The sequence below is a fragment of the Phyllostomus hastatus genome, unplaced genomic scaffold (genome assembly GCF_019186645.2).
Source record: "Phyllostomus hastatus isolate PE091 unplaced genomic scaffold, TTU_PhHast_1.1 phas_contig_194, whole genome shotgun sequence".
NCBI lineage: Eukaryota > Metazoa > Chordata > Mammalia > Chiroptera > Phyllostomidae > Phyllostomus > Phyllostomus hastatus.
The window spans coordinates 100059-125725 of NW_025333703.1; the positions used below are offsets into that span (position 1 = coordinate 100059).

Consider the following 25667-nt stretch of genomic DNA (forward strand, 5'->3'; position numbering starts at 1 on the left):
TCCACAGACCTTCTGCAACATTCACAAACCCTCTAATCTTTCTTTCATACCCCTTCTGATATTCACCAAGATTGCATTTCCATGCCTTATACCTTCAGTTATTAACTAACACCACACAGTTCCTCCCTAAAACTTTTACTTTTCCATTTATCTTTACAGTTTCCCATTTACATTCCTACAGTGTGAAGTTTCAACCTTCCCTGGAATCCTCAATTTCCTTTTCAGAGCAGATACAGAGCAAAATCCATCCTTCTCTGAGGGGTGAAGGTGGGGCCTCCGTGATCTGCTCACTCAATTTGCACACCATTTCACTGTCAGAATCAGATTCCTCCTCGTCTAGCTCTGTTTTCTTTGTCCAAATGAACTTGAGAGAATCCCTGACAAGCCTCCAGGTTACAAAGGTGTGCACACCAATAGATATACCACTGTTTTGCAAAGATTTCAACCTTTCACCCACTTTTTCCCAAACATCAATGTCTAACGTCCCTCTATCAGGAAATGAAGGACAATATTTTCTTATAGATTGCAAAAGCTGAACCAGATGCTTTTCATTCACCTTATATTTTGCTTCTTTAAGAACTTGTAATATACACAGAACCATGGGGGTGCTCGCAGTGGGGTATCTGGTGCCGGGGGCGCCTCCCGAAGCGGCAAGATGGCGGCGCCTCCTGACGGAGGAAGCAACATGGCGGCGCTTCCCTCGCCCGCTCCTTAGTGGGTTCCCCCTCGCGTACGTGGCGGGCTGGAAAATCCGCCTATATCCTGCAAGGAAGAATCAGGCTCCTCCTTCCGGGGATAAGGCGGGGGTGTATTCACAGGGTCTAAATGGTCTTCTTGCGGTCCTGGTAAGATGGGGTACAGCCTCAACTGCCCCGGGGGCCCGCCTGATGCAGTGACCGAGGTCTCAGTTCCCTCCCCTTTGCCTTATTCCTCGTTGATGCTAGGCACACCGCCCGCCTCCCTCTCTGATTTCCACCCTGACACTTCTTGATGTACCGGGGCCGCTCGGTGGCAATATCAACCCAGACATCTATATAGAGGAACTGATCTGGATGGGGAACCCTGTATACTGTGGCTCGAACAGCAAAGAGGGTGGGCAAGTCAAAGGTCCCCTCCGAGGGCCATCCAACATCAAAAGTGGGCCACTCGAGCTGGCTTAATGTTCTTAAAAATTCTGGATCTGGTGGGGGTCCTCCATACCCTCGTGCCCGCTGCTGGAAATCGGAGAAATTCTTAAGGAGGCAAGCGAGTGGGGATCCTGGCACTGACTCCTGCTGGCCCATTCTAATAAGGTCCGGGATGAAGGAGAAGAAACAAACAACACAAACCAACAAGGCGACAGACAATGCAATATCTCTCACACACGAACTAGGCATATAATCCAAAACTAATCGCAGCGCAGCACGGCGCAGGGAAAGAGGATATCTAACGTGGCCAGTCACTCCTAAGATTACTGAAACCAAATTTCAAAGAGCGGCGTCTCACCTATGAAAGTCCCTGGGTAGGTTACCGGTGGCGTCCCACCTACAACCTCAGGGTAAGATTGCTCCAGAGCCCAGAAACCAAAAGAGGATCCTCAGCGAATACTTACTCAGCTCAAGCCGCCTGGAGGTCTCCAAACCGAAACTTCACCGAGGGAGATCTCGCTGGGGCCTCCAAATGTTGCATCCAGCAAACACGAGAACAAATGTCAGAGACTTTCAGGGTATCAAGGATGTTACTTTATTGGCCAAGTTTAACCTGCACAGGGGCGAACTCTCAGAGCGTCCAGAGACATGGTACCCACAAGGGGCTGCAAACGAGAGACGCGCCGAGCGCTTACAACTAAGTCCTTATATAGGGGCAGGCAAGCAAGCATTATACAGAAGCAGATGTGACAGTTAGCAATTTGCTTACAAGGACCGCGCGTGGGAATTCCAAACCAAGCATTCTTGCATAAGGCAGGAAGGCAGAATGTTTGTTCAGTAACCTAGTAATCTCCTGGCTCTAGCTAGCTAGGTTCCTATTTTCTTATGGCCAAAGTTTTTCCCTTACAGTTCAATAATCACAAAGAAGTAAATGTAATACATCACATAAACAAAAGCAAAGACAAAAATCACAGGATCATATCAATAGATGCAGAAAAAGCATTTGATAAGGCACAGCACCCATTTATGATAAAAACACTCAGTAAAGTGGGAATAGAGGGAGCATTTCTCAACATAATAAAGGCCATAAGTGAGAGACCTACAGCCAACATCATACTCAATGGGCAAAAATTAAAATCTTTTCCACTAAGATCAGGAACAAGACAAGGCTGTCCACTTTTACCACTTCTATTCAATATAGTATTGGAAGTTTTAGCCACAGCAATCAGAGAAGAAAATGAAATAGAAGGCATCCAAATCGGAAAGAAGGAAATGAAACTGTCATTGCAGATGACATGACAGTGTATGTAGAAAATCCTATAGACACCGCCAAAAAACTGCTCGGCCTAATAAACGAATTTGGCAAAACAGAGGGATACAAAGTCAATATCCAGAAATCAAAAGCATTTTTGTATACCAACACTGAAACATCAGAAGCAGAAATCAAGAAAAAAATCCCCTTTGATAATGCAAGAAGAAAAATGAAATGGCTAGGAATAAGCCTAACCAAGGAAGTAAAAGACTTGTATGCAGAAAACTACATAACACTGAAGAAAGAAATCAAGGAAGACACAAACAAATGGAAACATATACCATGTTCATGGATCAGAAGAATTAACATCATCAAAATGTCCATACTACCCAAAGCAATTTACACATTCAATGCATTACTTATTAAAGTACGAATGGCATATTTCACAGACATAGAACAAACACTTCAAAAATTTATATGAGACCACAAACAACCCTGAATAGCTGCTGCAATTTTGAGAAGGAAGAGCAAAATAGGAGAGATCACAATACCTGAGACCAAACTGTATTATAAGGCCACTGTAATCAAAACAGCCTAGTACTGCCATGAAAACAGGCACGTGGACCAATGGAACAGAACAGAGAGCCCAGAAATAAACCCAAGTCTCTATGGTCAATTAATATTTGACAAGGGGGGCAGCAACATAAAATGGGGTAACAATAGCCTCTTCAACAAATGATGTTGTGAGAATTGGACAGCTATGTGCAAAAAAATGAAACTACAGCACCAACTTACACCATACACAAAAATAAATTCAAGGTGGATAAAAGATTTAAATATAAACCATAACACTATTAAAGTCCTAGAGGAAAACATAGGTAGGAAAATCTCAGATATTTCACACAGCAATATTTTCACTGATATATCCCCTAGAGCAAGGGACATAAAGGAAAGAATAAACAAATGGGATCTCATCAAAATAAAAAGCTTCTGCAGAGCTACAGAAAACAGTATCAAAATAAAAAGAGAACCAACTGAATGGGAAAACATAGTTGCCAATGATACCTCAGACAAGGGTTTAATCTCCAAAATATATAAAGAATTTACACAACTCCACTCTAAGAAGACAAGCAACCCAATTAAAAAATGGGTAAAGGACTTGAACAGACATTTCTCCAAGGAGGACATACAGAGGATCCAGAGAGTCATGAAAAGATGCTCAATATTGCTAGCTATCAGAGAGATGCAAATTAAAACCACAATGAGATACCACTTCACACCAGTCAGAATGGCTATCATAAACAAAGCAACAAACAACAAGTGTTGGACAGGTTGTGGAGAAAAAGGGACCCTACTGTTGTCCCTTCTAGTACACTGTTGGTGGATTGCAGACTGGTACAACCACTATGGAAAACAGTATGGAATTTCCTCAGAAAACTAAAAATGGATCTGCCTTTTGACCCAGCAATTCCTCTGCTAGGATGATATCCTAAGAACCCTGAAATGCCAATGCAAAAGAACCTATGCACCCCAATGTTCATAGCAGCACAATTTACAATAGCCAAGTGTTGGAAGCAACCTAAGTGCCCATCAGTAAATGAATGTATTAAAAAAACTATGGTACATTTACACACTGGAATTCTATGCATCAGAAAGAAAGAAGGAACTCCTACCCTTTGCAATAGCATGGATGGAACTGGAAAGCATTATGCTAAGCTACATAAACCAGGCAGTGAAAGACAAATACCATATGATCTCACCTTTAACAGGAACCTAATCAACAAAACAAAGAAACAAGCAAAATATAACCAAAGACACTGAAATAGAGAACAGGTTGACAGTGTTCAGAGGGGAGAAAGGAGGGGATTTCAGGGGAATTTCAGGGGAAAAGGGGAAGGGTTTACAGGAACAAGTATAAAGGACACATGGGCAAAAACTAGGGGCAGGTGGAAATGGGAGGGAGGTAGGGAGGGCTGGGTGGGTGAGCTGGAATGGGAATAAAAGATAGAAAATTGTACTCGAACAATAATTAAAATAAAATTATTTTTAAAATAAATAAAATAAAAATATTACAAAAAATAAAATAACCAAAAAATGACTCTATCCCTATGCTTCTACACTGGCAAGTTAAGGCCTCTGAATAGTTTGAATCCAAGTTTGGTGAACTTGGAAAAGTCACACAGGGTTCCCCCCAGGACAACTGGTTCTGTACCAATTTAGAAATTTCCTCAAAGGACGGGGTTAACTGGGTACCTTTTGTGGGCAGAGAAACTTGACTGGAGTCACTTTGAGTTGTAGTAACAGTTGCCACCGTGAAACGTCCATAAACAATAAGCAGTAACGTAAATGATAATCATTGCCATGATGATATGATACATGGTCATGTGTTCACTCTTTTTTAAAAAGAGAGGTGTAACTTTAATAGTCTCATCATAAGCTTGCATGGTGACAACAGAACAGATTTTGTGGGCTGACTACACTATAGGCAAGGTAAATGTCAAATCACTGTATTTTACATCTGCAAGTAACAAGCTGTTATATACCAGCCATATTTGCAGAAAATAAAAAGCATTACATAGCATTTATGCCTCTGCCTTCCATTCCCCTCCACTTGGAGAAAGCTTAACCATCCTATGTGCAGTACTTTTAAGTGAGCATGTTGGCAAGTATGGGAATAACCAGTCAGCTTCTCGACCCAGTTGCTGTGCCCACCAGTATAACTGCAGGCCTGGTCAATTGGTCAACTTCAGTGCCCAGGTAAACAGTCATCCAGACAGCCAGAGATGTCCCTTGTAAAGCCAAAATCCATGGGTGGGTGGTGCTGGAGAACCAGGCATGGACACCAGCTCTGCTGGTCACCTAGGAAGGATGTGGGAATAGGAAGAAGCAGAGGAGACAGCATGTAAGACAAGAGCAGTGTCCAGCCTTCCTCACCCACAGGAAAGCTCACTGCACTCCCCAAATTGGGAACTTTTGAGAAAACAATGTAGAAAATTTAGTCCAATGGCTGGGACCCAGGCTTACTTATGTCCAAACTCGCTCTCTAAGTGCCTCCATGCAGAGCCCATGGCTGTCCCCACCTCTGGAACTTGACTCAGCAAGAAAGTCTGCTTTGGTGATCAGCACTCAGGCCAACACACACATGGGCCGGGCAGACAGCAGCTGGAACCCATGTAGGCAGCAGGTGGCCTGTCTCTTCACATCTTCAGATCAGGACTTAGAAAAATTTCAGAGGTGCTGCCAAGAAAGGGAAAGACCCCAGGAGCAAGGACAGCCAGGTATGTGCCACCCTGTCCATCCACCCTATACCCCTGAAGTCCATAGGCACCTCTGGAGCAGACTCCAGGAATCAACATATGCTGTTGACAGGCAGCATCACCATTTGGTCTTTGGTTCCCAGTGGGAGAAGGGGCAGCATGAGCAAGTACAAGTCAACCCTTCCAGGTGTCCTGGGAGATGTGGAGAGCCACTCTCTCAAGAGTCCTGCAAGTCAAAGCTCCAGAACATAGGCTGAGCACTGATGCCCCGCACCACCTGCACAATCACTCCAGTGCCACTGGTGCACTGGAAGTCATTCTCCTCCACCACCGCTGCCAAATCACCTCCTTCGTGGCTCTGCAGGAAAGAAACATACAAGCAGCCAACAGATGGCACCCAACAAGAGGCTTGAATGTCAGCAGGACTGAACAGGTTGCCCCTCCTTGCAGGCTAATCTCATCCCCAAACAACTGGGATCCTGTCTTTCAGCCCTTGGTGGGCGGTGGGGAGTCCACCTGAGAATTCCCTGCTGGCCCATTGTGACCATTGCAGGGAAAGGAGGACATGGAAAATCATTGGTCCTCTGGGGCCATCAGCCCAATAGGGGACCAACCAGGCATCACGGATTTGAAAGATTTCCCTGAAGTCTGATGCATTACAGGCGCAAGATTCCAAGTGAGACACCAGCCATTACTGGGCTCCCAGGAGGACCTAGGAAATTTTTTGTGCCTGGGGACTCTAAAACCTTAGCGAAGTGAGTATTCACAGGAGAACAACAGAAGAAACATTTTCTGGTTTTTCTTTTTCCTCTTTTAAAAATTGAATTTATTGTGGGAACACTGATTAATAAAACCACAGATTTTAAAGAATGTGATAAAGCAGAGTAAAGAATCCTTGTATGGAACTCCTAAAAAATAAAAACCCCTACAAATTTTTAAGTCTACATCTCAAAGAAACCTCATCTAGCACTCACTGCACAAGTTATAAGGTCTTTTCCTCCTGTTTTATCCCCATGTTTTTCCTTTGCTGTCTTTGATTTCCCCTACCCCACCATAAATCTACCACATCCAGAACAAGAAGGAGGTCTTTCCAAGGCATACAAATGAAAATGGAAGCCATACAGGCCAGGCTACATAAAAGTTTAAGAAAAATCTGCCCTGTTTGGTGTGGCTCAGTGGATTGAGCACAGGCCTGAAAACCAAGGGGTCATTGGTTCAATTCTCAGTCAGGGTACTTGCCTGGGTTGTGGGTCAGGTCCCCAATATGAGGGACAGAAGAGGCATGCTCACATTGATGTTTCCTTCCCTCTCTTCCTCCCTCATTTCCCTCTCTTTAAAAATAAATAAATTCTTTTTTAAAGAGTTTAAGAGAAATCTGTCTCTGCATATACCACAACAAAACACAAAGAAAGTATGTGGATGGATGTTGGCAACATTGGTACAATGCCAGTTGGTTGTGGGTTTCAACATTACTTACCATAACAACATGAGAGCAATGTGTGGATTATGTGGGTTGGAAATAAGGTAAATAAGTGATGAAATGTTCCATGAAACTTAAAAACTAGTTGATCTAGCCCTGTCTAGGTAGCTCAGTTGCTTATAGCATCATCCATATACATTAAGGTTGCAGGTTTTGTATGTGCCTTATGCCCACAGTCAGGACATACAAAAAATTGAACAAAGAATGCCTAAATAAGAGGAACAACAAATTGATGTTTCTCACTCTCCTTCTACATTTCTCTCTCCAAACCATTAAATTCATAAAATAAAATAAAAATTTAAATGTATATATGCAGCAAGGGATCTGCTTAAAACCACACAGCAGCAAAAATGAAGCATATGGTCAATGGCCTAGTCCCACTAGGCCTGGGGTGACCAACTGCCAATGCTTGCTCCTACACCACACTGCCTCTCACACACTTTGACAGACTGAAGGGAGTATATAAGGGCATTGTCCCAGTGGCTTGGGTGTGAACCTGTGAGAAGGTAATAGGACCACATTTGGGAGGAATCCTTGCATAACTCTTCCCTACCACTATGCTTTGATTCCAACCTCACATGTTCTGTCTGCCCCTGGGATCACTTCCTTGCATGGCACGAGGGTGTGCACCAAGTTAAGGACCAGATGGCAATTGGACCTTATTCTCATCCTGTCTGGGAACAGAATCCACCAAAGAAATGGGAGCGCATGGATGTGTAGGAGATCACCAGAGGCTTTGATAAGAAATCATTTAGAATCTTTCAGAGAAATGTGATGCCTCTGAGGGGAGGTAGGAAGGCCAGCAAGCTTTGCCTTACCTCATGCTTTATCCTCTATTCCCTCAGTGACTGGGTGTCCATTAAGTGATTGTGCAGATTTGCCCATGATCATATCAACGTGGTTGGGGAAGGAAAATAATGGAATTTGTCAATACATATGATAGGGTTTAATATCCCTTTCTTTATTTTATAAAGAACATAGAATATCAATACTGAAAATGCAGCAATGCAATTTAAAAGATAGAAAAAGAACCTTAATAGACCCTACTGTAAATAGGGCATAAAGGTTAATAGGCTATGAAAAGATTCTCAATGTTTCTGATCATTACAGACACACAAATTAAAAGCTGTTGTAAAAAGTCAAATGCCAGCTGTTTTGAGGTAGCTTTTTTTTTAGGCAATAAAACCTATACAGTGATTCCTATAGTAAATTGTTAATAAAGGTCCTTTTTTAAAAGATTATGTTAACTTACTTTCAGAGAGAGGGGGAGGGAGGGAGAAAGAAAGGGGGAGTAACATAAATGTGTGAGAGAAATGCCACGCCCTCTTCCAACCATGCTTTTTGACAAGGTCTGAACATGGAAAGAGGGCATTCAAGGAATCCATCTTCCTGGAAGAGAGCGTGGCATACAAAGGGGGGCGGTAATTTTTCTGGGGATTGCTTTTAATAATTTCCTTGCTAATATTAATCATGGTCTTACTTTGTACCCTGATTCCCATAAGAACAGGCCATGAGAAAAAAAAAAGTCTCAAAGAGAGTCAACGATTAACTTTGAGGGAAATTCTGAAGGGACAACTAGTTCTCCTTAGACTATTGAATCATGCCCAGATTGTTTTAAACAAGGTGTTTATAAACCTGAGTAAGAAATTATCCCCGATTGTTCCCATAAAAGAATTCATGAATCAGTTACAATAGGTTGAATTATTGGCAGACTTTCCCACGTCTGTTCCTTACCCATAGATATAAAGAGTCTTTCAAGAAAACAAGAAAAAACTATATAGACCTCTACCCACAGCCCAAAGATACCCCTGGGTAGCATATTAGATTACTGGCAAATTATGGTATTCCCCAAAAGGAGCTAATAGTCTCCAGAGGGTTCCAGATCCCCCATTGCCTTATACAGGAGCATGTAATGAGGGTGGCATTAGAATGGTCAATAAGGATGAAGTCCAAGTGCCTTATAATTAGTCTAAATTTCATGGAAAGGCTAGCTCGAAGCAGACCTCCCTGGTGTTTATTAATTAAGGAATAAAAAGGGTTTATTGTAGCTGAATTTCCTGTTTATCTCTCCTTACATGTTTGTTTTGGTAATTAAAAGGTGGTGGGATTGTTAGATACCTGTATTTCAGGTTTATTAATTCGCATAATTACAATTAAGTTGTATAAAATAATTTCTTGACCAGAGAATAAAATCCCCTCTAATGAAATAGCCCCTGAACGTCTAAAAGTTGTTGGAGTAACAGCCCCAACTTTACCTTGAATAGGAATATATATCAAGTAGAATTAGACAGGCAAAGAAAGAAGAAAAGCTGGTTAACTATTATAAATTAAGCACGTAGAAACAGTTACCAGGGAGTCAGAGTTCATAGTGCATAGAGAAATATTTTAGACAGAAAAGGTAAATAGGTAAGTTAGACATTACAAAGGCCTTATAATAAATTTCCTATAACCTCTATTCAATTTAGCATATCCTTTTGCCCCATGACAAATTCTGAGAACTTTAATAAACAATAAGATATTCAAATTCTGTATATACAGCTATTTTTAACTGTCTGATTTATGGCTCTCCTGGTCAAAATAATCTTTGTTTAATATAACTGAATCTATGGGAATTTTTGTACTTTTCCTGGTTACCTTTGTATTAATTTTTTTCTGCTTCACCTAATCACAAATATCAATCACTGCTAAAAATGAAAGTATAAAAACCTGCTTGTACTTGCAATAAACGGAACAGAGCATCACTGTCCTCTGAGGCATGTTGTCATCTGTCTCCCATCGCCGACACCTTACCCACCTTTCAGGAACCTCTGGACCTAGCTGTGGCCAGACCACAGCAGAGAAACATTGATATTTTTCCTTTCAGGAGCTCCCAAAAGGGGACCTGGCATGTAATCCAGGCACATGCCAGCTACCATTGGTTCACATGCTGATGTTTAAACCTCTGAGCCACACCAGCCAGGGCAAAAAAAGATTTTGTAAATATCTATGTTGTCGTTTTAAAGTAGCATTTGAGGCCATTATTTATAATTAATTTATTAACATATAGTATCATAAATTGAAATTACTGCTTTGAAAAATTTCATTCCACATTTTCACAAGGACATTTTCAGTCAAGTCTCCTTAATCTCAGTATTTCAGATAAAGAAACAAAAGGTGTATTTTGTACATTAAAGTGACCACCTATCTCTGGCTGTTCCAAAATTTTAAACTTGGAACTATGTATGCTTTTAGCCCTGCATATCCTCTATAAGTTTAGAAAACAAAACTCAAAGAGAGTTGGTATAAACCTGGAAAAATTAATGAGCTTTCTTGCTAGTGGTTCTACCCAGGTTTGTACAAGTGACTCTGTGGAACCTGATTTTACAGGGTATAGCCACATGTCCTTTTATGGCCCAAAACAATGATGATGAAGGCAATGGTGATGGACACCAGAGCGGGGCCAGCACCTTATGTGAGAACAAATTGAAGAAGACACAAATTAGGATGGACTTGGAGCAAATCCAGCATCCTGCCAGGCACAAACTAATGCTCTCAAATTAATCTTATGCTCTGTAGAAACATGAGGTTTTTCTTCTGGGCACAAAAACCACTCCCTTTTTATATTGTCCTGTGACCCATCCTGATCACCCTTCTAGTCACCATTTGAGAAATGCCACCAGATGCAACAAAGCTTTGAAAATAGCATAAGTAAACTATGGCAAAGAGATTTCAGGTAATGTCTGCTACAACCGTCTGACTCTCTTACTTAAACTGAAGTTAACAGATTTTGTTCTGCCTCCTCTAGTGTTCCAAGTTGTCTCAGAATGTATCTGCATCAGCAGGTGTATAACATATAGTTTTATGAATGAAGTGTATTCAAAGTCATATGGAAAATCTGAGTGGGCCTTGGGAATTTTGTCATCTGCCTAAATGCCTAATCTGACTACAGAAGAACACACCAAGACCCCATAAGTGGCATCACATGCTCGTTGAGGGTTGCTTTTCATGTACTTTTTAAAACTCATAGTGGCCACAAGTCAGTGAGAAAAAAGGCAAGTGATTTTTATGGAACATTGAAATTCATGAAATACAACAACCACACCTGGGCCAGCTGCATATGCTGCAGGAAGAAGCATTAGGGAAACCTGCCATGAATAATCCATTTAATCCATGTAAAATTATCCCAGGTTTATTTTATACATCCCAATTTTCAGAGATGCAAACTGAGTCTCATACAGATAAAGGGATACTGCCATGACACTAACAATGTTGGCAGAGTCACCTTGAGCCAAGGGGATGACCTAGTGCCCACTTTCTTGAAAAGCAGGTCCAGAATGTGTTGTTTGGTGTTATGCCAGATAAGTGAGCAGATAGGTAGTCATGTAAAGGATGGTTTTACATAGGAAGGCTGGTATCATATAACACTTTGTCTCAATAAATTCACTCAGAAATAGGGCTGTGGGTAGAAAGATAGGCAGGTGAAATATTTATATATTTTATAGCTATACCCTGTTTACAACCTGAATAGGCTGTAGCTGTCACAATGTCACTATATCTCTCTGATTTTAGCTACTTTATTGCTAACATCCTGACTGAATTTATCATTCTTTTAAATGGAAACCTCCCTTGTGTTCTAGTCCTCAAATGTGTTTTTCCATTTATCATTGATGAGAACTTATTTCCATGAAACTTTGAGGCACCTGTCAACTTGTTTACCAGCAAATCAGATTTCCTCCATCCTGAGTTATCTATCATACGGATTCTTCGTTGGAGTGTATTATTTCTCTTCCTGAAATCATTAAGTATTTGCCACTGTCAGGAATTTGGAATCTCCATAATAGGAGAATCAAAATTCAATTTAAAGTAAATAAAAAAGCAATCAGTATCTTCATTTGAGATCAAGAGGGTTCTCGCTGTGTGTGTTGTTCCTGCATACTGTCTCCAGATTTGGAAGGAACAGCATTCTACATGCATTTCCCTCCTTTTCCTGATTGATGAAGGTCCACAGTTTAAACCAAACATGGACCATGCAGACTTTAGGAGGTTTGTAGCTCTGGCCTGTAAGCCTTTGGGGGACAATTTGAAATCTTGAGGCTTACCTTTTCTTTGTTTAATAATCTCTAAGCCATTAGTTTTTTATTCTTGTACTCTTTATATATTTATTTTTATTTTATTCATTTCTTTATTGTTATTCAAGTACAGTTGCCTCCTATTCTTATTTCTATAATTCATTTGTCAGCTTCAGACTCACTGAGACAATGCAGTTAATACTGACTACCCATAAAGGGGGACCAGTTCTTCCTCAGCTAACAAAACGCCTTGAGAACAATAATTGAATAATTTTCCTCACCATTAAGCTCAAATTCTACATTTATAGTTTAGAGTTTTTCATCTTGTGCACACCTGTGCCTGCAAAAACATTTCTGAAGAGCCGAGTGTTCCTGGGTGAATTCTAGATTTGTTCTTCTGTTTGCAAATGTAATGTGGCTGACATTGTGTCCCTTTTTTATCATTTATCGTGAGCACGACATCAATTTATTCCTGGATGAGGCTTTCACATTGAGGAATCTCCAAAAGGCATAGTGCTTGAAGTGCCCACAGTGTCCATGTTACTAAACTTCACATGTAGGACCTTCGTTTACATGACTACCTACCTTGTTTCCTTTCTGACATTCATTAGCACCCAAAATATCCCAGACCAGTTTTTCACTAGGTGAGCACTGGCCAACTCCATGTCACATGGTGACTCTGCCAATTTCTAGGTTGTGTCTTGGGGCTAATCCCTCATCCCTCTGAGTCTCAGTTTGCTTCTGTAAAAGATGTTAGAATATATATTTTATATAAATTTGGCTGGATATATTGGATCAGCTATGGCTAGTGCTTGCCTGGTACTTGGTTTTACAGAATATATTGCTGGACTTGCTGTGTTTATTGATCTTTATAAATTTCCACTTACTCATAAAAGGCCTTCTGCCTCCATCTTCACTTGCTGGTGGCCATCCAAAGTTAGAAACAAACACCTGGAAAGCAAACTGCCAAGGAGTTTTGGATACTGTTTACCTAGTCCAGATTTTTGGTTTTGGTGTGGCCTGTTTAGGGATTTCTGGGGGAAGCAGAAAATCCCTAGGCCCACTCAAATATTTGGTGTCATTTTGGATGCAGTTCATTCATTCAACTCTGTATCTTATATACCTCATTCAAACAGGGTCACCCTGACACACTTATCATAACTCAGTAAAAAAAAAAAAGCAGATACTACAACTGATCTTCAGTTTTGGTCAGAGGATCATGCAGTCAAAATACGTATCACTTGATGTCTCCTCCACATATGTCATATGTGATATTTTCTTAGCATTCTTCTTATGTGTAAGCATTTTGAAAATGTGAACTTGAATGAATTATCACAAGAAAATAGACATAGGTTAGTGGTCCTTGAGTTCAGAGGAAGTGCCTCCCATTTCCATAGCATGTTCTGGGGAGGACAGAATGGCATTATGGGTGAGAAGGGCATGGAAGTACCCTGGATTTGGTTCAACCCCTTTCTAATCTTGCTGCCATTTTGTTATTTTTTACAACTCAACTGCTGGTCTTGTTCTAATGCCTTTGCATGATCAACTGTGTCATCTTCATCCTGTACCATATAGACAAGCTGTGGCTAAACCCTGTCAATTTCAGATCCACAGAGTCAGGTGTAAAAATACTGATAAGAGCCCCTTGCTAGAGCCACCTAATTCTCTTTTCCATCCACCTTGCTAATCTACTTAAACTTCCTTACTGTATTATTACTAGATATGGATGGCTAGGGAAACAGACAGTTCCTGGATGAAAAACTGGAAATCCTATTAATGGTGTTGTGAATTTAAGTAGCTAAAAGGCCTTTTACTTTCCTCATCTGTAATGCTGAGGTAAAAAGGCATTTATTTCAAGGATTCCTTTTGAGAATTAAATGTGGTATGGAATTATTAAAGAAGAATAATCTTATTTTAAAACACTGTGTTTTAGACAATTAAAAACATAAAATTAAACAAGGATAACTGCAAAACAGGTATCCTTGATAGATATTTATAGACCATTGCATTTAAAACTGCCGGTACACATTTTTTGTCTATTTCACTAGAAAACTTTCCACGATGGATCTTGTAGTAGGAGATAAGAACAAATCTCCATAAATTTAAAATTTTGAAGTTATATTAGTTATATTTTCCTTTGCTTTTTTAAAAAAGATTATATACATTTATTTTTAGAGAGAGCACAAAGAAAGGAGAAAATGAGGAAGAAAAACATCAGTGTGTGGTTGCCTCTCATGCACCCACAACTGGGGACCTGGCCTGCAACCCAGGCATGTGCTCTTACAGGGTATCCAACTGGTGACCCTTTCATTCGCAGGCTGGTGCTAAATCCACTGAGGCACACCAGCCAGGGCTGTTAACTATATTGTCTGACCATAATGGTAAGAAGTTGGAAATCAAATATAGAAAAGAAACGAAAAGCAAGCAATACATTTGGAAATGAATCAACATACTACCAAACACCCAAGAAATCAAAAATTAAAACAGAGGCCTTGGCTGGTGTGGCTCAGTGGATTTAGTGCCAGCCTATGAACCAAAGTGCTGTTGGTTCGATTCCCAATCAGGGCACATGCCTGTGTTACAGGCAATACACTGGAGAGTGTGAGAGGCAACCACCCATTTAAGTTTCTCTTCCTCTCTTTCTCCCTAACTTCTCCAGTCTAAATAAATAAATAATTAGAAGAACAGAAAAACCAAAGCTACATTGAGACGAATATAAATTCAAATATGGTCTTGGAAAATGTGCATTTACGGAAAGCTCTTATAGGAGGAGACTATAACTATACAGTTCTAACTAAAGACCAGAAAAATTTCAATAAAATCATTTGAATTTCTAAATACATTAAAAAAGAACTTTAAAAAGTAGGTTGAATTAAAAATAAAACAAAGATCAGTGCCATATTAAAAAAAATAGAGAAAGATGTAAAGATAAATAAATCTAATTGCTCCTTCTTTGAAATGATAAACAAATTTGAAAAACCTCTAATAAGGCCCATCAAGCAGTAAAGAGGCAATAGAAAAATAAATAAAAGCAGAATAAAAGGGAAACAACAATCAACACTACATAAACACAAAGAATATTTAAAGACTATCATCAACAATTATACATAACACATTTGATCTTCTAATAAAATGGAACATTTTTAACTCATACTCCCTTTGAAGGGTAAATCATGACAAATAACACTACTTGAACAAACCAATTACTACAAATACATTTGAGTCAGTAACTGAAACACCCAAAAAGAAAAGCCCAAGCCCACAGAGATTTACAGGGGATTCTAACAAATATGACAACAATGATTAGTACATATCCTTCACCAATTTTTCTTAAGAGGCCAGCATTACTTTGATACCAAAACTAATGTAAGAAACTGCAAAAACAAACTGAGAGAGACTTACAGGCCTATATTCTTGATAAATGTACACACTAAAATTCTCAAGAAAATTGTACCAAACCAAATTGAATAATACAGTAAAAAGAGTACATACTTTGATCAAGTGTGAATTATACCAGTGATACAAGATGCTCAACATCCAGAAACAAATTATGTGATTCACCACTCAAAAAATTCATACAAATGATCAAGAGATATAGAAAAAGAAATAGAATATTATATGCATTAGAGATAAAAATATTTCACAGAATGCTTCTACAAAGAAACAATCTCAGCTTAATAAAGAGTGTATGTGACCACCTCATTACTAACTATATACTCAACTGTGAAATAATGAAAACGATCTCTTGAAAAATCAAAACAAGTTAAGAATATCCACTTTCATTTCTATTATTTGAAATAACATTGGAATAATTACACTAACAATCACAAGGGAAAATAAAACACATTTAAGTAAAAAAGAATTAAAACTGTCACTATTTGCAGATGATGTGTTGCTGTATATAGAATTAATTCAAGAATTCAACAAAATTGAGTTAATAAAATGATTTATTAAGAAACAAAATGCAAACTGTACAGACATGTACTCTCAAGATTATAGAACACTGAAGGAATAAACTGAACTTAACACAAACAAATGGAAAGATAAACAATTCCTATCTATTAGAAAGATTAAATTTTTATAATTATGATATCTCCCAAAGCAATTAATTGGTTCAACTGAAATCCTATCAAACTACAACTTACTTTCTTCTGAGAAATGAAAATCTTAAAATTTATATGGAACAACAAATAACTTAATAAGCAATTACATTTAGAGAAGAAAGAACAAATTATAGATGACATTCTCCATGTTGTCAAACCATACTATAAAGCTATAATAATCAAACCAGAAAGGTATTGGCACAAAACAGACCCTTAAAACAATGTAACAGTACAGTGTCCAGGATCAAACCCTCTTATCTGAACAACTAATGTATGACAGAGAAGGTAAAGATATACATTGTTGAGTTGACAAACTTTTCAACAGCTCATCCTGGGAAAACAAAATATACATAATGAACAGAAACTGGACACTGCCTTACAGCATACTAAAAAATAAACTTAAGCCAATACCAACCTCACCCACCTCTTCCATATTTCCAATTGATTCCAGCCCTGCTTCTCTCTTACCCACATCTCCTGGCCTTCCAATAGAAGTTAGCATCCCACCGTTCCCTGCTTCACAGATAATTCTAGATCCACCCACCACATTTTGCCTGCCAACTAATGCCTTTCTTGCTTATTTTCTCTGCTTTCCAACTGATGTAAGGCATGGTTTAGTCCCCTTGTGTTTTAACTTAGGTCAGATGTAGGGTAAACGGGGGCAGTCTGGCTTCCTCATCCAGGTGTCTGGGCTATTAAAGGAAGAAGTCTTTATAACCTTGAGAATGGGCCTGATAAGTATTTTTCTCATAGCCTTGAGACTGTTTCCAAAAACTGTTTCCATAGCCTCGATTGGGCTCGCCTGCATACAATGAAGCTCTGTTGCATAATTCTGTTGGCATCTTGCTGGCTTTGTCTACAATCTAGTATTAGAGGATGTAGGGGATCCCTTTGGCTGCCAAACTGGGTGATGAGAGACATGCAGTAGACCACGGCAGATGCCATGCTGGGGTGCTGTGCAGAGAGGACAGGTGATATGCAGGGACATTCAGGGGGACATGCAACTTGCAGCACGTGTGGATTGCCCACCCTTGAATAAACACATTTCAGACATCCCAATGACTCTGAGAATTTTCTTCTGTCTGCCTGAATCTCATAAACTTGTCTGGCCTTGAATGGTCACAACACACCAGATGTATCATATAGTTGAACAAGTGAACTTCATCCAAAGTAGTACCAGCTATCTCAGTGGGCATTTTACTTGTCTACTCCCCTGATAGAGCTTTAATCTGGCCACAGAAAGGACAAATTTCAAGACCCAGTGGAAACAATCTCAAATATCTTGAAAAATTGCATTCTACATCTTTTTCAAACTGACAAGGTCCACAAGCCAGTGAAGAAGAAGGCATAAAAGTTTCATGGGTGAGTGAAACCTACTTAGATGAAAACTCACAGCAGATCCAGCAATATATACTGGAAGATGGAGTACTAGGTAAGTGCTTACTATAGCTGATTCAGTTGATCCTACCGAAATAATAAAAGATTTGTTTTCTAACATGCAATTTGTATACAAGCAATCTGAGCCTCAGAGAGATAAGGGATATTCCCAGGACAAAACCTGGGGTTGGGAAGAGTCCTGGTATCAACGCTGTGGCCAATGTTCACATAGTAAAAAGGTGATCTAGGATATGTTGTACTGTACTAAATACCAGACAAATGAACAGGTAGGTTGTCATTTTGAAAATGTTTTGACAGGGGTAGGCTGCTACCATGGACATTATGAAATCCTATGTTATGCATTCTAAATGGCCTTCAAGGTGACAAGTAGATGTTACCTTCATATTTAGTTTAAACAAAAAGGGAAACAATTTAAACAACAATACCAATAACCACAGAAAGATTGACAATGTGAAGCTCCTGAATGAACTCAGAGTTCTTCGGGGACACATGTATAAAGAAAGACAGGGTGCCCAAACTGAAACAATTTCTGACCTTTAAATGTGCTATCATAAGATAGTTGATCAAGAAGAATTACATAATCATTCTTTTCAAGGCATTTTTTTCAGTTTAGGAGCAAGAGTCCTCCCTTTATAAATAGTCTGTATAAAAGGATTTTCCCAGTGACTCCAAAAGAAAAATAATAACCCAAATGCACAGATGGGAATACATAGAATTAAATATGCCAAATGGTTCTTAAGTTCCTGTACTGACAACAGAAAAAGGTCAGACAACACCACATTCCCTCTGAGCTACTGAGCCTTGGTCTCCTCTGACATGAAAGGACAATTTCTGGAGAATTTTATGCTTCTGCAATTTAAAGACAATGTACAGGAAACACACTCATGAAAGGGATCTACTTGATTTTGTTTAAAAAAAGGCACTTATTTTTTTTTTATTTAATCAGATTTTGAAGCCTTCATTGTAGAGGGAACAGAATTAGTAGAGACAAACACTTGGAGATTTAATGAAGAAATATTGCCCTTCCCAGGGGCAGTATCTGATCACATGACATGAAAAAAATCCACATCTCTGGTAAATGGCTGACATCTGATACATAATATTGGTAAAAGAATAGTGCACACAATGACAACTGTGATAGTGTTGGACAACTTCACACCATGAGGATTGCATTTGAAACAATTATAAATTTCAAGTGAGGCTTGATTAAAAAGGCAGCCATCGTCAGAGACTGCTGGTGGCAGTGTCATTGGAAAAGAACTTTTAGTTCATTTGTGGCTGTACCTATGATACACATGAATATATTACATATGCAAATCTTTCTACCTGCAGTCTCATTTCTGTGTAAATCTCTTTAGACAAGCAGGAGCATGTGTTAAGAGCTCAAATGTGTTTTCCAAATTCACAGTTTGAGTCCAAAGGCCCATTACCTCACAGTGTGCCTGTATTTGGTGTCATAATTTTTAGGGGAATAATGTTAAGTGAGTTAATTTGCGGGAGTCTTAATTCAATAAAAGTGGAGCCTTTACCAAATGATCAGGTCACAGAGAGCCATACAGGAAACACCTGGGAACAAGAAGTTTAAACATACTCACCTGCAAACAAGGAAGGAGTCCCCAGGAAAACAATCCAGGCCACAACATGATCTTAAAATTTGAGGTGGCAGAACTGTAAGTTAAAAAACTATGTTGTTTACACCCACCAACATGGCACTACATTTTGACAGCACAAGCAAACTAACATTACTTACCAGGAGACATTTTATATATTTTTTGGCATAACTGCTGACATGGCAACTCAGTGGAATCAGGTCATGTTCTGGTGGCATTGTTAGATTGTGACCCTGTGAAAAATGGTATCCATTGTGGGAAGTCCTGAAAAGAAGTGAGGTTGCAGCTTTTGACCTTGGTGGTCTAGTTTTATTATGTGACAAGTTACACAAAAACTGCTGGAATAGCTTAATCACGTCTGCCATTTAATGTATAAATGATGCTATTAGGTATGATATTGGGTGATGGGGTGTCTCTGCCAGCAGAGCTCCTCTGTGTCATCTTGGTTGAGAAAAAATGCCCAACACAATGATTTTCTTTGAGAGGAAACATTACCAGTATTTCAAAGGAGAAAGGTCCTGAACACCTCTTTCCTTGCATTTTTATTGAGTTCAGTTCATGCAGACATACATAGTATGCACGTAAAGCTCATCAACTAATGTCCAAAAAGCTAGTCATGAGAAATTCTGTCAGTTTCAGATAATAGTTGGAAAAACACTGATATCATCCCAGGTCAGGGTTGGCTTTAGCTTAAGTGTCTGTTTCATAGCAACAGGGCAGAGCAAGTCTCAAAGGAAACAATGTATATTCATTCTCTGGCAAGAATTACCACTGGGAGCCATCTGTTCCAGGACAAGGATGCAGCTGCCTCTGACAATGTTCCCAGGCTGAGTCATGTAGGGAGAGCAAAACAGCCAAGAGACTAGGAGACTTTATAGAAAGCCTGAGGACTCAGGCTATGACAAAGCCAAGGGGTGATTGTTTTTCTGTCCCTTCTCTGAAGACCTCTAAGTCCTTCCTTGATGGTACATCATGACTGTGCATGCCTTAGGTCACCCCTCCCTTGAGGGATCTTACCTGCCATTTCCTAACCAGCCATACACCAGGGCCAGGCAGGGGGAAGTGAGGGACAAAGCGGCAGGACTCCTGCCAGGAGGAAATGTCCTGTCTCCTTAGTGGCTCACATCCCCAATGCCTTTTCACTCAGCTCTACCCGTGGGTCCTTATTGTCTGCTAATGAGGCTGCAGTCCCTGAAACCAGGCAGGATGACTCCCAACAAGTGAGTAAGTGTCTGAGAAGGTCTGAAAGGACAATGGAGCTGACTGCTACACAAATGATGCAATCACCAGCCTGCAGTGACCGCAGAACGCTGCAGATGGCTCGTGGACAAATGAGAAAAATATATACAGAGACAACCAAGTCCTGTGGGGAAGTAGGAACGGAATGGCCACTTTCTCTAGTGGGGAGCGTGCCCCATTTCCCCACTGGAGAGGCTTTTTATTGGTTTTGTTTGCATAAGAATTCAGGTAAAGCTCATTACTCATTGCTAGGAAGTAAGGATCAACAATAGGTAAGTAACAAGGAAGTCTGAGGGCCTATTTTGAGTCAGGGTCAAAGAGCTGTAAAAAACTTTAGGGAACAAACTTACTTCTTCCCTGGACCCTTATCATTCAACTGAGAGCATTCTAAACAAAGTAGGTTTCACAGTAATTTACATATTCTTTCTTAGGCCTGATCACCCGGGGAACCCACCCTTTTCAGGACAGAGCCGCACCACCCTGTCATTGTTTCAGGCTTAGGTGGAGCAAGGGAACTAAGGCAACCAAGAGATAAGGAGATTTTCTCACAGACAATGAGGACTCAGGCTTTGTCAAAGCCAAGGGGCAAGGGTCCATCACCCCCTTTTGCTGTAGCCCCCAAAGTCCTTCCTTGGGGGCCTCACATGTGATTGTGCTGTCTTAAGTTGTTCCCCCCTTGGGGAACATTACCCATCTTTGGCTAACTGACCAAGCATTGGGGGTCAGTTATGGATGAAGTAGCAGAAGCAGTGCTCCTGCCAGGGAGATAAGCTTTTGTCTCCTTGGTGGCCTACAGTCCAAGGTCATTCCCTCAGCCTTAGCCTTGGCGGGGGTTACAGCTTCTGATACCAGCAGGGCAGTTCCCAACACACAAACACATAAGGAAGACAGTTCCATGAAAACTATAGCCAATTGCAAGATGTTTTAGCTTGCTGTCAAGTCAAACAACATACCATTTTCTCCAATATTCCCACAAATATGTGAGCACTGACTTTGTACACCTTCATTTAACAGCTAGTGGAGGCAAGAATGGATGCTCAGATACTACTGGGTGTGGGACAAAGTGTGATCTAGTGTGAGACTCTTTCAGTGTCCCAAGGATTGCATAGTCTGTAGTCTAGGATGTGGGCTAACCCTTGTTATCTTAAGATTTGGGCTGTACAGACCTTCTGTGCCCACTCTCACCTCTGACAGGTTTTGAGTGCTGTTTTTGGTGTATCTGCCAACTTTCTAAGGCTAGACATAATTTGTACCTGTCTAACTGCCCCTCCATGAATTTCTGTGTGGAGCTTTATAAAGAAAGATGTCTGGTATTCAGTCAGGTAACATTAAGAGTGCTGCTGGGGAATCGCCACAGAATGGAACACCACCATAATGTTTTTTTAGTTTATTCCTATCAGGTACAAAGGAAAAACTACATATCCCTCAAACATTACGAAAAACCAAAGGACACCTCAGTAGCTCAGGATTACAAGAATAAAGAGTAGCTGGTTCTCCATCACTCACTTCTTATTCTGCAAGTCCTGACCAGAGGTACATGAAAGACACAGTCAGCAGGATTCCAATACCTAACAAACTGCTTCTGACCAGAAAAGCCACCCAGTACTCCTGACATCTTCCCTATAACACAACACAAAAAAATTGGCAATGGCTACAATGCTGCCCACATGGGATCACAGTAATGACCTAAGTTACCTGAGAATATTCACAGCTGAATGAGCAAAGTTGTTAGAGGGAAAGCCAGATTCAGTGTTTATAGTGAGGGAAACAGTTATATTATGACCTTTCCCAAAAGACACATACTGAGAAAGTGTGGACACAGATGGCAAACATTTTGATCTCTCAACCTTCTTCACTAAAGTAAACTTCATAGGGATTTGTCTCTAAAATGTGAGCAAGTACCAGATTTCTTCTGTTTTGTTCTCTCAATTAGTTAGGGAGCTAACTTTTTAAAAGTTGCATGAATGGGGTGAACAGGGTGCTTTTTTCTAATTAGACTTCCCTGAAAGGTTCTCAGAGCTCTTGACTGCTCACCCAGGACACCTCCATTAGTATACAAATGCATCAGGAACAGCTATTCCCACAGATTCCTAGAAAGTTAACAAGGGTCCCAGGTTTCAGAAGAAGGAGCTGAGTACCAACACTTGTTTTGTGATCACATTAGTGCTGTTGTGTTCCTTTGGAGTCTTCAATGACCCACTTGGCTCACTGGGGATGAGGACTGGAACTACTCTCTAAAGACATTGTCACAGGTGTATGACATACAACCAAAAACACTGGGGGCTGGTGTTCCACGTGTTTGGTGGAAAACTACAAACATGGCAAAATTACCAAAAAAAGTAAAATGTAGCTGGAAATACTAATTAAATCAGGTCTGAGATTCATCAATATGATTTTGAAAAAAACATACTACTCAGGGCATTTTTTGGTACTCACCTTCATGGGGTTAACATTAAGAAAACATCTAAATGTAATTATATCTGCCATATGACTTTCCATGGACCCCTGTTATACTTGGAATCAGACCTTGTGCTCATATCAGCCTATGTGGTGTGAGTCTCTATAATGGATTCCTATGGATGCTGTCTGCCGATATGAACACTTTGTGTCACCGAAAAGGGCTTTTGAACTAACTTCTCCACAATAAAGCCAAAGTGATGTAAAGTCACATACATGTTCCAAGTAAAAATAATAATGTCATCCTGGTCAGGTGGCTCAATTGGTGCAGCATCATCCCATTCACCAAATAGGTGCTGGTTAAGTTCCCAGTCAGGGCACATACAAAGTTGTGGGTTGAATCCCTGATAAGGCAGGGTATACGAAAAGCAAGTGATCAATGTTTCTCTCTCACATAGATGATATATCTTTCTCTCTGTTTCTCTCTCTCTTCCTCCCTTGTGAAAACTAAATAAAATATATCTTTGTGTGAAGACTTTTAAAATGTCACTTTTCACTCATTTACTCCTTTGAATATATTTCTCTGTATCTGTTTTAATCTCTCTTTTTCTAAATCTCACCCTCTCTGTCTTTAATTTTCTCTTTTTTATATATATTTTAGGGGGTTGGGGTACTATACACATGTATTAAGTTGTGGGAAAAGGCTACTAAATACCCTGCCGTGCAGAAGGCATCACCCAAAACACAATTGATTTGGCCTAAAATGTCAATGGTTAATACATTACAAGAGCTCCAGCACTGATGCACATGGAATACTTACTGTGTGCTCGTTTTCAGATTCTTTATATTCTTTATATAGGTGTGTGGTTGGAAGCACTGAAGGCTGTTGATGCAGCTCCTCTGTTGGATCACATGTGTATTCTTCACGACTTATATCCTAAAAAAAAATAAAAAACTCTGAGGTGCTAAATTTTGTCATGTTACTTCTAGTCAATATTGCAGGAGGGAGATATGAGATTCAGAAGAATGGAAATGTTCAGAGCAAGGCCTCGGAACCAGTAACCTGAAAGACAGGGGCTGTCCCAGTTGTAAAACTGCAAAATCATGTAAGGAGGTGTCACCTGAGCAAGGTTAGTCTTCTGCCACTGATGTGGTCACCGGCCAGCAGTGTCCATGGCACTGTGGGTGAGATGAGACAAATTCACACAGACTATTAAGTCCTGTGGAGGAAAAAGGAGGGCATGGCCACTCTCAAGAGGAGGGCACCTCAGAGCACCTAGGCCACTCTCTCAAGAGGAGAGCATGCTGACCCATGCCTTGACAAGCTTTTATTGCTTTTCTGGGCACATTACATTGAAGATGGTCCTCATTTACTATGCACAGGTTCACTTTAGGTGGTTACCTTTTACAGAAAACAAAGGAGAGGATGTGGCTAGTTACATGAAAAAAGAGGGATATTTGCAAATGTAAAGGGAAAAGTGCTTGAACTGGTTATACTCATCTTTGAAGGTTTAGCATAGATTTTAGGAAGTTACTTTAAAGATACACAGTAGCCCTGCCTGACGTAGCTCAGTGGATTGAGCTCGGGCTGCGAACCAAAGTCTCGCAGGTTCGATTCCCAGTCAGGGCACATGCCTGGGTTGCAGGCCATGACTCGGTTGCAGGCCATGACTCCCAGCAACCGCACATTGATGTTTCTCTCTCTCTCTGTTTCTCCCTCCCTTCCCTCTCTAAAAATAAATAAATAAAATCTTAAAAAAAAGTGTTAGTTATTATAAAAAAAAAAAACAGATACGCAGTAAACATTTGCTGCCTTAATTCAAGGTGAGGGAGTTTTAGCAAAAAGCAAGTCTCAAAGCAGCATAGGTACCATGCAGGCCTGATTCCCCATGGTAGAACCTATCCGTGGGTGTGGGTCCTGTGCACTGGACCTCACTTTCCACTGGCCTTTCCGAGTGGGAGCTGGGTCCACACCACGCAGAATGGTCTCCTATAAGTCACAATGAAAGTCTGTAAACACATTGTTCTTACCCACTCCTGTTCTCAGGTTCTGAACTGAAGGAAAAGGAGCTGAATGAAAGATAACTATAGGGAGTGGGTGAGCACTGAAAATGAGGAGCAAAGCTAGCATAAATTTAAAAACAAGGAGACTTAACCACACCTGACATTAGTTGGAAAACAGGGAATACAGGCAGGAATGGAGTCAGTCGGAAGGCAAAGAGAGATGGGTGGTCTAGAAATCTCTGTGAGGCAGGCATCTGTGAAGTGCTCACTTCAAGGGGAAGACAGGGAGAAGTGGGTAAGAAGGAAGCAGGGCTGGTGTGATTTGAAAATATGCAAGAGGTAAGCAGAGCTATTATCAGTTTATATTTATTTTTGATTAGAATGTAAGAATGTAGACAAGCTTTATTGCATGCATAAATTTCGTTTTTCCAAGACCACTTTTTGAAAACTCTCTCAACTCTTCAATATATATCTTTACCTTCTCTTTAATAGATTACTTGTTCATGTAAGAGGGCTTAATTCTGAATTCCCTATACTCTTCCATTAATTTAGGCATCTGATTTGTGCTGATACATTCCTGTTTTGACAGTTTAATGTAGTATTAAACTCTTATTATATATACTTTGTTATATATATATTTATTTTTAATTTTCTTTTTAATTTTTGTCTTTTATTTATTTAGTTTAATTGTTGTTCAAGTATAGTTTTCTGTCTTTTACTCTGATCCCAGCCCACCCACGAGCCCTCCCCAC

The 25667-nt window shown here is 40.1% G+C and overlaps 1 long non-coding RNA gene across 1 annotated transcript in view; it reads right to left on the bottom strand.

The window, feature by feature from the left end:
* Window positions 1-4485: 4485 nt before the first annotated feature.
* The window catches only part of LOC123815531, a 172094-nt gene continuing 150912 nt past the window's right edge, over window positions 4486-25667 (bottom strand). The window contains exons 2-4 of the long non-coding RNA XR_006785134.1: window positions 23732-23848; window positions 19261-19333; window positions 4486-5238 (exon numbers count right to left, since the gene is read on the bottom strand). This is a non-coding gene — a long non-coding RNA (uncharacterized LOC123815531). The remainder of the gene's footprint in view (window positions 5239-19260; window positions 19334-23731; window positions 23849-25667) is intronic.